The sequence below is a fragment of the Pseudophryne corroboree genome, chromosome 7 (genome assembly GCF_028390025.1).
Source record: "Pseudophryne corroboree isolate aPseCor3 chromosome 7, aPseCor3.hap2, whole genome shotgun sequence".
Taxonomy (NCBI): Eukaryota; Metazoa; Chordata; class Amphibia; order Anura; family Myobatrachidae; genus Pseudophryne; species Pseudophryne corroboree.
The window spans coordinates 220501902-220513085 of record NC_086450.1 but is presented as its reverse complement, the minus strand read 5'-3'; the positions used below and the strand labels follow the sequence as shown (position 1 = coordinate 220513085).

General features: G+C 42.5%; 1 long non-coding RNA gene across 1 annotated transcript; it reads right to left on the bottom strand.

Annotated features, from left to right (window-relative positions):
• Positions 1-225: 225 nt before the first annotated feature.
• On the bottom strand, positions 226-9052 carry LOC134945001 (uncharacterized). Its single transcript, XR_010182014.1, has 3 exons — positions 8585-9052; positions 7510-7648; positions 226-309 (listed from the first exon to the last, which is right to left on the bottom strand). It is a non-coding gene; the product is annotated as an uncharacterized LOC134945001 (long non-coding RNA).
• Between the last annotated feature and the right edge of the window lie 2132 nt (positions 9053-11184).

Sequence of the window (11184 nt, the reverse complement as noted above, 5' to 3'; positions counted from 1 at the left end):
CTGCTCTGGGGTAGCTGTTCGAGAGAGTTACTATCAACTACCTTTGTGCCTCCACCCAAACTTTTAACTATTGTGTTATATCACCCGGCTTGTTTGGGTAAGCCGTATCTAATGTGTATGCGCCTATGTGTATAGATAATGCATTACACACAATCCAATAATTCATTTACCTGTTTTCTCTCCATTAGGCCTGTCGGGTCCCCTAGCAAAAGAGTCAGGCAGTGGTAAGTATAACAGCTTTATTGTACAACTATAGTTGGGTTATCAGCGTCAATAAATTCTTTAGACCGTTCCAACAAACATTCCCACCTATAAAATAATTATTACACAAGTTAATCACTATACTCTCCCCGTCCTATACAATGTATTCGCATGCAGTACAAAAAAAATACCTCTGGTACCATATCAGATCTTTTAAAAATGAGATCGACCCGGGTGTTTATACAAACATTCGTGCACTGTTGGGGCCCATGGTTTCCGAGTTGTTACATGCTACAGTTATACTGTCTCAGTTATAGAATATATCAACCTTGGACTGCTTCCTTTACTTTACTCAGCGATGACACTGTTATTATAACTCACATTTCGTCTTAACCTCCAGTTAGGGTTAATTTTCCACTCTGACTGGTCGGGCTGGTTATTACTGACTTTCTTCTCTGATGGTAAATGGTCACCAGCTGGCTATATCAAAGCATATACACATCCTATTGTCCCTGACAGCTATCCAGATTTAGTATCATCAGTTTCTCTGTGTCGTGAGGCTTTACTAGTAAAGTCTATCATTACTCTCAGGCGCTTCTATCTTTTCGTTATGCTGGTAGATAAGGGAAACGGTATGACTTCAGTTCGCTAAATAGTTACTTCTCTTTCAGTCTATAACTGCCCCTCCTTCAGGAATGTCTCTATTTCAATAGCTATCCCAATATGGGTGCTTCCTTTCGCAGCTTTCTACTTTAACAGGCTCTAAAGTTCTGGGCTTTCAGTCTATATGTGACAATAATGCACCTGTAGCATCTCTGGGTATGTAGTATATAATCGGCCACAGTCTATATAGTAATGTGTAGTCTATAACTGGCCACAGTACATATAATACTGAAGAATGCTTATGGTGACTCTAAAATTAAAGTTCATTTGAAAAGATTTATAATATATACAGTTAATGCAGTGAGGATTCAAGCATTTTGCACTTTAGTACTGAAGGAGTTAACTTGTCTTGGGGAGGCGACACAACGGATAGTTGCTCACCTCTGGTAGCTCCCCCGACTCCTCCTGTTCCTCTTGTTCCTCTACGCTCTGCTTCTCCACCCCCTCTGTCTGATTATTGTAAGACAGATAGTGTAGGTACCTCTTATTGTAGTTCTTGTACCAATCAGTGAGTCCTCAGCACTGACAGGATCTCACTCCTCACCGTTCTCCCTCTTACTCTGGTTGCCTGCACCTCTACTGTACAGCTCTCTGGCTCTCCAACCTCGCCGTCACCAGGACTGCCTCTGCGCCAGGGGCTATTTGTCTGCATGCAGCGTTCTCCAGCCTCACTGTCACCGAGACTACCTCTCTGCCAGCGTCTCCGTACCCCGCTTTCTGCCCTGTCACTGGAGCTGCCCGCCGGGATGCTGCGTCTCTCACAGGTACCGTTTGTGGGGGACTAACTGTCACAGCATGCGCAGGGGCCCCTTTCCCTTCACTCCTCATGCTCTCCCAAACGATCTCCTGGTCTCATGGCAATCTAGAAACTTCTCCCCACATACTGCAGTACATGAGGTTAACTCCTTCACCTCATGCCCTATGTAATATAACAGACTACATATGCATATGTATACACAATATATTACAATATATATATATATATATATATATATATATATATATATATTAAAATTACCAGTAGGGCTACACTCTCCCCCTGGTGATCTACTTATACTCGTTTAATTGGATCACCATATTCTATACCTTATTTAATTGCTAAAATACGGCCAAGATAACACCATACTGTACCCATGTGATTAACTCTTGGCACCATACAAGGTACCCCCAACTGATCGTAAGTTAACACTAAAGGAGCCCGTCTCTGTCTTTCTGGTCTATTATGTGCCCCTTCATTTACCCATTCTGTGTCATTGAAATTATAGTAGTTGAAATTCCCTTGTACTTCCCCTCTATCTTCTACCAGCCCTGTTCCGGGGTCTCCATCTTCTACTAGCCCAGTCCCAGGATAGCATTTGAAGCTCTCTCTACTCAATAGTTCTGCTCTTATTCCAGAGATATCCTAAGGAACATCTCTAATACTTTCTTTGGTAGGCTCTCCGACTCTATTAGCTGACTCTCTATAATAATAGCCAATTATCTTATCTTCTTCATTTATACTATCAGTTTCATTAGAGATATTGGTCTCTATTCCTGGATCTACCAATCCCTTGGTGGATTTCATTTCACCCTCCTCTCGAAAGGACTCTAAACGTATTTCCCGTCCGATGGGGAGCAGATGCTGCCGATGATAGATTAAAGTTGCTCCCGATCCGCTCTCTGGTCGTAGTTTGTACACTGGCAGATCCGGGAATTTTTCTATCACTACATATGGCTGTTCCTTCCATCTGTTCATTATCTTGAATTTCTTTGGCATTCCCAATCGTCTAAGTCTCCTGTTGCCAATGCGTGATATCGCACTTTCCTGTCATATCGGATTTTATTTTTTCCCCTAGTTTATCAGCTGTGTGCTCTGCTAATTCATACGCTTTTTTCAACTCTTCCCTTAACTTCTTGACATATTTCAGATGGGATGAATAGGAGCTTTCCCCAGATGAAACCCCCATGCTCACATCTATTGGAAGCTTAGCTTCTCTTCCAAACATCAGGTAATATGGCGAGTATCCTGTGGCCTCACTGTGGGTGCAATTGTACGCATGCACTAGTCGGGCAATGTGTCTTTTCCAATTAATTTTTTCTACAGGACTTAATGTTCCTAGCATATTCAACAACGTCCTGTTGAAACGCTCTGGTTGTGGATCTACCTGTGGGTGGTAGGGCGTGGTTCTTGATTTGGATATCCAACAGCCCTTACACAGTTCCTTAATTAGTCTACTTTCAAAGTCCCTACCCTGATCCAAATGTAACCGGTTTGGTAGCTCATATTGGACAAAGAATTGGTCCCAAAGAGTATTCACGACTATGACTGCCTTCTGGTTAGGTGTTATATAGGCCTGAGCATTGCGGGTGAAATGATCCGTCACCACTAGTATATTACATTTCTTTCCCACTTCTACCTCTAACGTTAGGAAATCCATACATACTAAGTCCATGGGACCATTGCTCTTGAACGTTATCAGCGGGGCCGCTCTTTCAGGCAAAGTCTTTCTCACGATGCAATTCCCACAATTTCCGCAGTATTTCTCTATTTCTCTCTTCATCTTCGGCCAATAAAACCAGTCGGATACCAGTTTTAGAGTTTTTTCAAACCCTAAGTGTCCATGTTTATCATGTAAAAACTGCATAACGCTCATCCGATACTTCCTTGGTAATACCAATTGGTATATCTCTCTTACATCGCTCTGTTTCGTGTGTCCATGTAGTGCTCCCCATCTCATAAGCAGGTTCTTCTTCTGTTTGTTCAATAGCCTAACTTCCTTCTCTATTTCTGGCCTAATATAATCATTCCTCAGCTTACCGGCTCCATTCATCATTTGTCCAATACCAGGGTCTTGAAGTTGATCTTGCCTAATCTGGCCCTCCTTCAATATTTCCAAACCTTCCATCTCCAGCAAATTAATCCAACAGTAGTATAGTGGAAGTGCTTCAGGATTTGCTCCTAGTGCACCCACTTGTGCATGCTTTATATGATTCTCTATTTGTAGGATGCAGCACATTCCACAAACTTCTCCTGCCGGTATCTCAATCCATTCATCGTCCTCCTTCCCTTCTGCTGACTGCCCTGGGATTCTCGATAACGAATCTGCATCAACATTGTTCACCCCTGGCCGATATTTCAGAGAGAAGTCGTACAGGGCCAGGGCGGCCAACCAGCGGTGCCCCGTCGCATCCAACTTGGCGGTAGTGTGTACATAAGTAAGGGGGTTGCTGTCAGTGTGAATTTTGAATTTGGCTCCATATAGATAGTCGTGAAATTTATCCACGATGCACCATTTTAATGCCGAGAATTCAAGTTTGTGCGTAGGATATCACTTTTCACTGTCTGATACCCCTCTGCTGGCAAAAGATACAGGCCGCAATTCCTCCTGATGTCTCTGATTTAACACGCCTCCTAAGCCCTCTATGGAAGCATCAATATGTAGGACATAGGGTAAATTGGGATTTGCATAAGCTAATACAGTGGCACCCGTTAAGCTCTCTTTTAGGGCATTAAAAGACCTTTCACATTCACCTGTCCACCTTTCTCTGAATGGTTCATTAACCTTCTATAGATCACCACTCCTTGTCGTCCTTGAGGTCTTTCTCCCTGTCATAGACAAGTATCCCTTTGTTAAGTCAGTTAGTGGTTTAGCAGTAGCTGAATAATTCGGAACAAACCTCCGGTAATAGCCACAAAACCCAAGGAACAATCTTAATTCCTTCAGCTTAGTAGGGCGCAGCCAGTTGGTTACTGCTTTGACCTTGTCCGGATCCGTAGCTACTCCATCCTTACTTACTATGTGCCCTAGGTACTTGACACTTAACTGGCACAGGTGGCGTTTATCTACTGATAGTTTCAGGCCGCCTTCAATCAACCTGTCTAACACTTTTAGAAGGCATTGGTAATGTTCTTCTATAGTCACCCCGAAGACAATTATATCGTCTAGATACACAATTACCTCCCAATAATTCATGTCACCTATCGTCTTTTCCATTGTCCGTTGAAAGGTGGCCGGTGCTCGCCTCACTCCCTGTGGCATTTGGAGAAATTCGTAAAATCCTAAGGGACATATAAATGCAGTCTTTTCTCGATCCTGAGGGCTCATCGGTATTTGATAATACCCATTTCTTAAGTCTAGAACAGAGAATATAGTACTTCCTTGTAGACAGTCTAAGGCTTCATCGATCCTAGGCACCGTATACTGATCTGTCACTATCCTTTGATTCAATGTTCGATAGTCAATGCACATTCGAATATTGCCGGTTTTTTTTTGAGCGATGACAATTGGATAGGCATAAGGGCTCTTTGACTCCATGATTACCTGATTCTCCAATAGTGCCTTCAGGTGTTTCCTCATATCCTCGAAATTCGCGGGGGCTATACGCCGAGACCGTTCTCGAAAGAGAGTAGTGTCTGGGAGGACGATATGATGCTCCACCCCTTTTGCTCGACCTAGGTCCCACTCCCCAGTAGAAAAAGCTTGCTCTCTGCATTCCAACTCCTCAATTTACTTATGTTTTTCCTTAGATGGCAGTTCACTTCCCTGAAAACAAATATCAAATTTGTTGATGTTCTCCCCTTGTTCCTCTTCAATTTGCACACCATAGGAGTAATTAGGCATAACAGCCAATTCATCATGTTTACTTAGCCATTTCAAAAGGATGGGATATATCCAGGTATTGGTTCCAATAATTAACGGTGGCTCTACTCTCTCCTGTGGAACTCCTGGGCAAATCAACGCAATTAAGGGCACTTGGAGTCTCTCTGTCTCGTCTTTACACTCTTGTCCACATTCTATCATCACTTCGACATATCCCAAGTAAGGATATTTCTCCACGCTAAGACCACATATCACTAACCCGAACAGGGGTTTAATTGGTACATCCGGGATGTTCGTCCTATACCAATCTTCAAAGATTATTGATATTTGAGAGCCACTATCAATCAAGATATCACAATTATGCCCGTCTATCTGGGCAGTCATTATCGGGGATGGTCCCATTAACCATTCAGGAAGGATCCCATTCCACCACGTGCTCCCTGTTGCACAATGTCCAACCTCTAGGAGGCCTGTGTGGGGTCCACGGGCCTCCCCCGTCCATTTCCCTGGTCAGTATCTTCCCTACCAGAGCTGTTATTAGGCACTCGGGAGATATTTTCATTAAGATTACACTCAAAAGCCCTATGTCCAAACCTCCCACATTTCAAACATCCTCTATTTGAGAATGTGTTCCTCCTTCCTCTTACATTCTCATTGGGAGAGTTATTCTGGGAAGAACTGTGAGCATTGTGGGTAGCTATAAACTGATCTATCTTTTTGTTTTGTTTTTCCATCATTTTTAATAGTTTATCCTCCAGGGAATTGATCTTTGTTGTAGACTGTACCACTTTAACCTTCTTTATTGTCTTCTCTCGCATCTCTATTAACGCTTCTTCCTGCTTTACCTCCTTCAACAACTCATTGAAAGTAGGAGCAGGTTCTCTTGTTCCAGAGCATCTCAGCTTCTGTGCAACCGAGTCCGTAGTCAAAGCCCCTCGGAGCAGCTGTTTCATACGACTCTTATCCACTTCTTCTCAGCTTATTCCTCACTTATCCACAATTTTGTATAATAGTTTATCCACCCGAATCACATATGAACTTAGTTTCTCCCCAGGCTCCTGAAATGTATGGTGTAGTCGAGATATTAAGTCCCCTACATCTTCCAGCGTACCATAAGCGTAATCTAGGGCTTCAAGATATGTCTCCAAAGTAGCATTGGGATTGCTTCGCCTAGCTGCTTGCACTATTCCCATAGCGGGACCCTGGAGACTCTCTACCACCCTCTGACGTTTAATCTGATCCGGGCACTGCCATTCTTCTGCCTGTTGTACTGCAGCCTCTTTCCAAGCTTCATATGGTTCTTTCCCTGTAGGTACAGGTATAATGCCTGAAAAAATTCTTAGCCTACGATAACTCCCCTCGTAGTGCCACCTTTCTAGTTGGGAAACAACTCGATCTACTATTGTTTCAAATTGTCCACCCGTTACGTTTGAATTTCCTTTCCCCTTCTCTGAGATGTTCACAGGGGCTCCCGAAGGGCCAGCATCATCTACTTCATTCTCTTTCCTAACAGGTAATATGATGCGCCATTTCTTCCCCATACTCTCATCTGCCATCATCATATGTGGTATCAAATTAGCATCTGGTTCCTTTTCTATTTCTATTAATATGGCAACTGATTCTCCCGCTTCTCCCCTCCGTTTATCCACTATTATGGGTCTAGTCATTCCATACAGAGCGCCAGTCTTACCAACCACATCCTCATCAGAGAACCCTACAAAGTCTCCCCCTATTACTATACACCTATTGGGGTCCTTGGGGTCCTTCTTCTTTGTCTGACCCCATTCATATACATCTTCCCCTGTCAGGACTTCCATAATTTTCAGATATTGCTACCCAACCTTGTGTTTTACTGGCTCTACTCAGCAGTGCCTCCACTTTGTAACCCCCTTGCTCTGCTATGGGGTAGCTGTTCGAGAGAGTTACTATCAACTACCTTTGTGCCTCCACCCAAACTATTAACTATTGTGTTATATCACCTGGCTTGTTTGGGTAAGCCGTCTCTAATGTGTATGCGCCTATATGTATAGATAATGCATTACATACAATACAATAATTCATTTACCTGTTTTCTCTCCATTAGGCCTGTCGGGTCCCCTAGCAGAAGAGTCAGGCAGTGGTAAGTATAACAGCTTTATTGTACAACTATAGTTGTGTTATCAGCGTCAATAAATTCTTTAGACCGTTCCAACAAACATTCCCACCTATATAATAATTATTACACAAGTTAATCACTATACTCTCCCCGTCCTATACAATGTATTCGCATGCAGTACAAAAAAAATACCTCTGGTACCATATCAGATCTTTTAAAAATGAGATCGACCCGGGTGTTTATACAAACATTCGTGCACTGTTGGGGCCCATGGTTTCCGAGTTGTTACATGCTACAGTTATACTGCCTCAGTTATAGAATATATCCACCTTGAACTGCTTCCTTTACTTTACTCAGCGATGACACTGTTATTATAACTCACGTTTCCTCTTAACCTCCAGTTAGGGTTAATTTTCCACTCTGACTGGTCGGGCTGGTTATTACTGACTTTCCTCTCTGATGGTAAATGGTTACCAGCTGGCTATATCAAAGCATATACACATCCTATCGTCCCTGACAGCTATCCAGATTTAGTATCATCAGTTTCTCTGTGTCGTGAGGCTTTACTAGTAAAGTCTATCATTACTCTCAGGCACTTCTATCTTTTCATTATGCTGGTAGATAAGGGAAACGGTATGACTTCAGTTCGCTAAATAGTTACTTCTCTTTCAGTCTATAACTGCTCCTTCTTCAGGAATGTCTCTATTTCAATAGCTATCCCAATATGGGTGCTTCCTTTCGCAGCTTTCTACTTTAACAGGCTCTACAGTTCTGGGCTTTCAGTCTATATGTGACAATAGTGCACCTGTAGCATCTCTGGGTATGTAGTATATAATCGGCCACAGTCTATATAGTAATGTGTAGTCTATAACTGGCCACAGTCCATATAATACTGAAGAATGCTTATGGTGACTCTAAAATTAAAGTTCATTTGAAAATATTTATAATATATACAGTTAATGCAGTGAGGATTCAAGCATTTTGCACTTTAGTACTGAAGGAGTTAACTTGTCTTGGGGAGGCGACACAACGGATAGTTGCTCACCTCTGGTAGCTCCCCCGACTCCTCCTGTTCCTCTTGTTCCTCTACGCTCTGCTTCTCCACCCCCTCTGTCTGATTATTGTAAGACAGATAGTGTAGGTACCTCTTATTGTAGTTCTTGTACCAATCAGTGAGTCCTCAGCACTGACAGGATCTCACTCCTCACCGTTCTCCCTCTTATTCTGGTTGCCTGCGCCTCTACTGCACAGCTCTCTGGCTCTCCAACCTCGCCGTCACCGGGACTGCCTCTCCGCCAGGGGCTATTTGTCTGCCTGCAGCGTTCTCCAGCCTCACTGTCACCGAGACTACCTCTCTGCCAGCGTCTCCGTACCCCGCTTTCTGCTCTGTCACTGGAGCTGCCCGTCGGGATGCTGCGTCTCTCACAGGTACCGTTTGTGGGGGACTAACTGTCACAGCATGCGCAGGGGCCCCTTTCCCTTCACTCCTCATGCTCTCCCAAACGATCTCCTGGCCTCATGGCAATCTAGAAACTTCTCCCCACATACTGCAGTACATGAGGTTAACTCCTTCACCTCATGCCCTATGTAATATAACAGACTACATATGCATATGTATACACAATATATTACAATATATATATATATATATATATATATTAAAATTACCAGTAGGGCTACATATATATATATATATATATATATATATATATATATATATATTGAATGTGAATACTTATTTCTTATTTTTCATTTTCTATATTAAATTTTTTTTTGATATTTAAACCATTCTATTGTTCCATCCAAATTAATCAATTTAACATCAAGTACCACCATCCGGTTTTTCTGTGTCTTTTGCTATTGTGGGGGTGACAACCCATTTTTATAGTGGCTGCTTATTGAAATACGGTGAGCGCCTAAGCGGTAGTTAATACCTTTACTCCGCAGGACTTGAGAGAGGCTGCTGCAGGTAAGAAGGGGGTGAGGAGGGGGGGGGGGGATTGTACTGAATAGGGATTATTGGGATGCTCAATACTGTACTGTGGTCTCTTAAAACCTCAATTTTTTTATGGTGGTAACTGCAATGCACTCTGCACTGTTTGACAGTCACTGGGATGCTCTGAGTGCTGGATGGCTGTCAGTGGAATGCTCATTATGCTGTATGGGGATATGTGTAGTGAATAGCAGTTACTGGAAGGATGTCTGTATAAAATGGCGGTCATTGGGATGCTCTATGTACAGTATGGCATTCAACGAGATGCTCAATGTACTGTATTGCAGTTACAATCATGCTAGTTGTACTTTAAATGAATCACTGGGATGCTCTCTGTAGTGCCTGGCAGCCACTGAGATGCTTTCTGTTGGGCATAGTAGTCACTGGAATTCTCACTGTTGTGTATGGCAGTCACTAGGATGCTCTGTATTGCATGGTGGTCACACGGACACTCTCTGCATTGTATTTCAGATATGTAGATGCTCTCTGAGCTGTAAGTTTGTGTCGGACCCCTAGCACCAGTGGCATAATTATAGTGGAGGCAGAGTGTGCAGTACACATGGACCTCTAGGTCCAGGGGAGCCCACACCACACACCCTGCACCCATCTCTTCAATACTTACCTCTCTGGAGTCCTGTGTAGGAAAATTATGTGGTGGACATTTTCCCTCCAATTTTGCGCATGAGCAGTAGGAAAATGGCCCAGAAAATGGCAGTGATGCCATTTCCCCTGAGACTTGTGCATGCCAGCAATAAAGGAGGGGACCCTGATGGAGGCAGCATATGGTCCCCCTTCTCTCTTAATATGTCCCTGCCTCCCAAAGATGCTTTGATACCACCTACATGAAACCAGTTTCAGATTTTTCTTTAAGGGCTACTTTAAGTTTCATACCACCCTTCGACAATTGTACCACCACAAAGTGACACCTGAATGTACTGTAATCTTAGTTAATGAGCAATTTGGGGTGTAGAAATTATCGGAAGAATTAACATTCACTGTCAAACTCTCATTGATGTTTCTCAATTGAACAAAAAGGTGATTGCATTGTGTAGGTCTTCTTGTTACCAATTTATAACACCAGACTATATATTAACAGAACGATTTTCTTCCTTGTGGATAGAAATGATGAGCATAAACAGATGGTTCCAATTAGCAGAGAAATACCATTTCTTGTATCTGCGCAATCTGGCATTTAGCCCATATCTACAGTTTCTGTTATTCCATCTTGCCACTTCTCTGTTTCAAATTCTTGACTTACAGTAAATGCATTTCTTTGAATTTATTTGGATCCCTTTAAGGATGACAAAAAGGTATAGACAAACAGTACTGTGACTGAAGAGAGCTGGTAGCAGAACAATGCCAGATATTCTATCTGAGCTATTCTGCGGATCCTTTTACATATTATCTCCCTCATTTTCTTGGAAAGATTTTTGAGGAATTGATAAGTGTAACTGCACAGAGAATAAAATGTAGCTTTTACCTGTCTGATCATCATAATCCAAACAGCTTCAACATTATCCAAATGCATATGACTCAGACTTATTGGGGTAAATTACTAAGGGGGAGTTTTTTTTAGAACTGTTATATTGCTCATAGCAACAAATCAGATTTTACTTAACATTTATCTAGCTACTTCTAGAAGATAATAGATA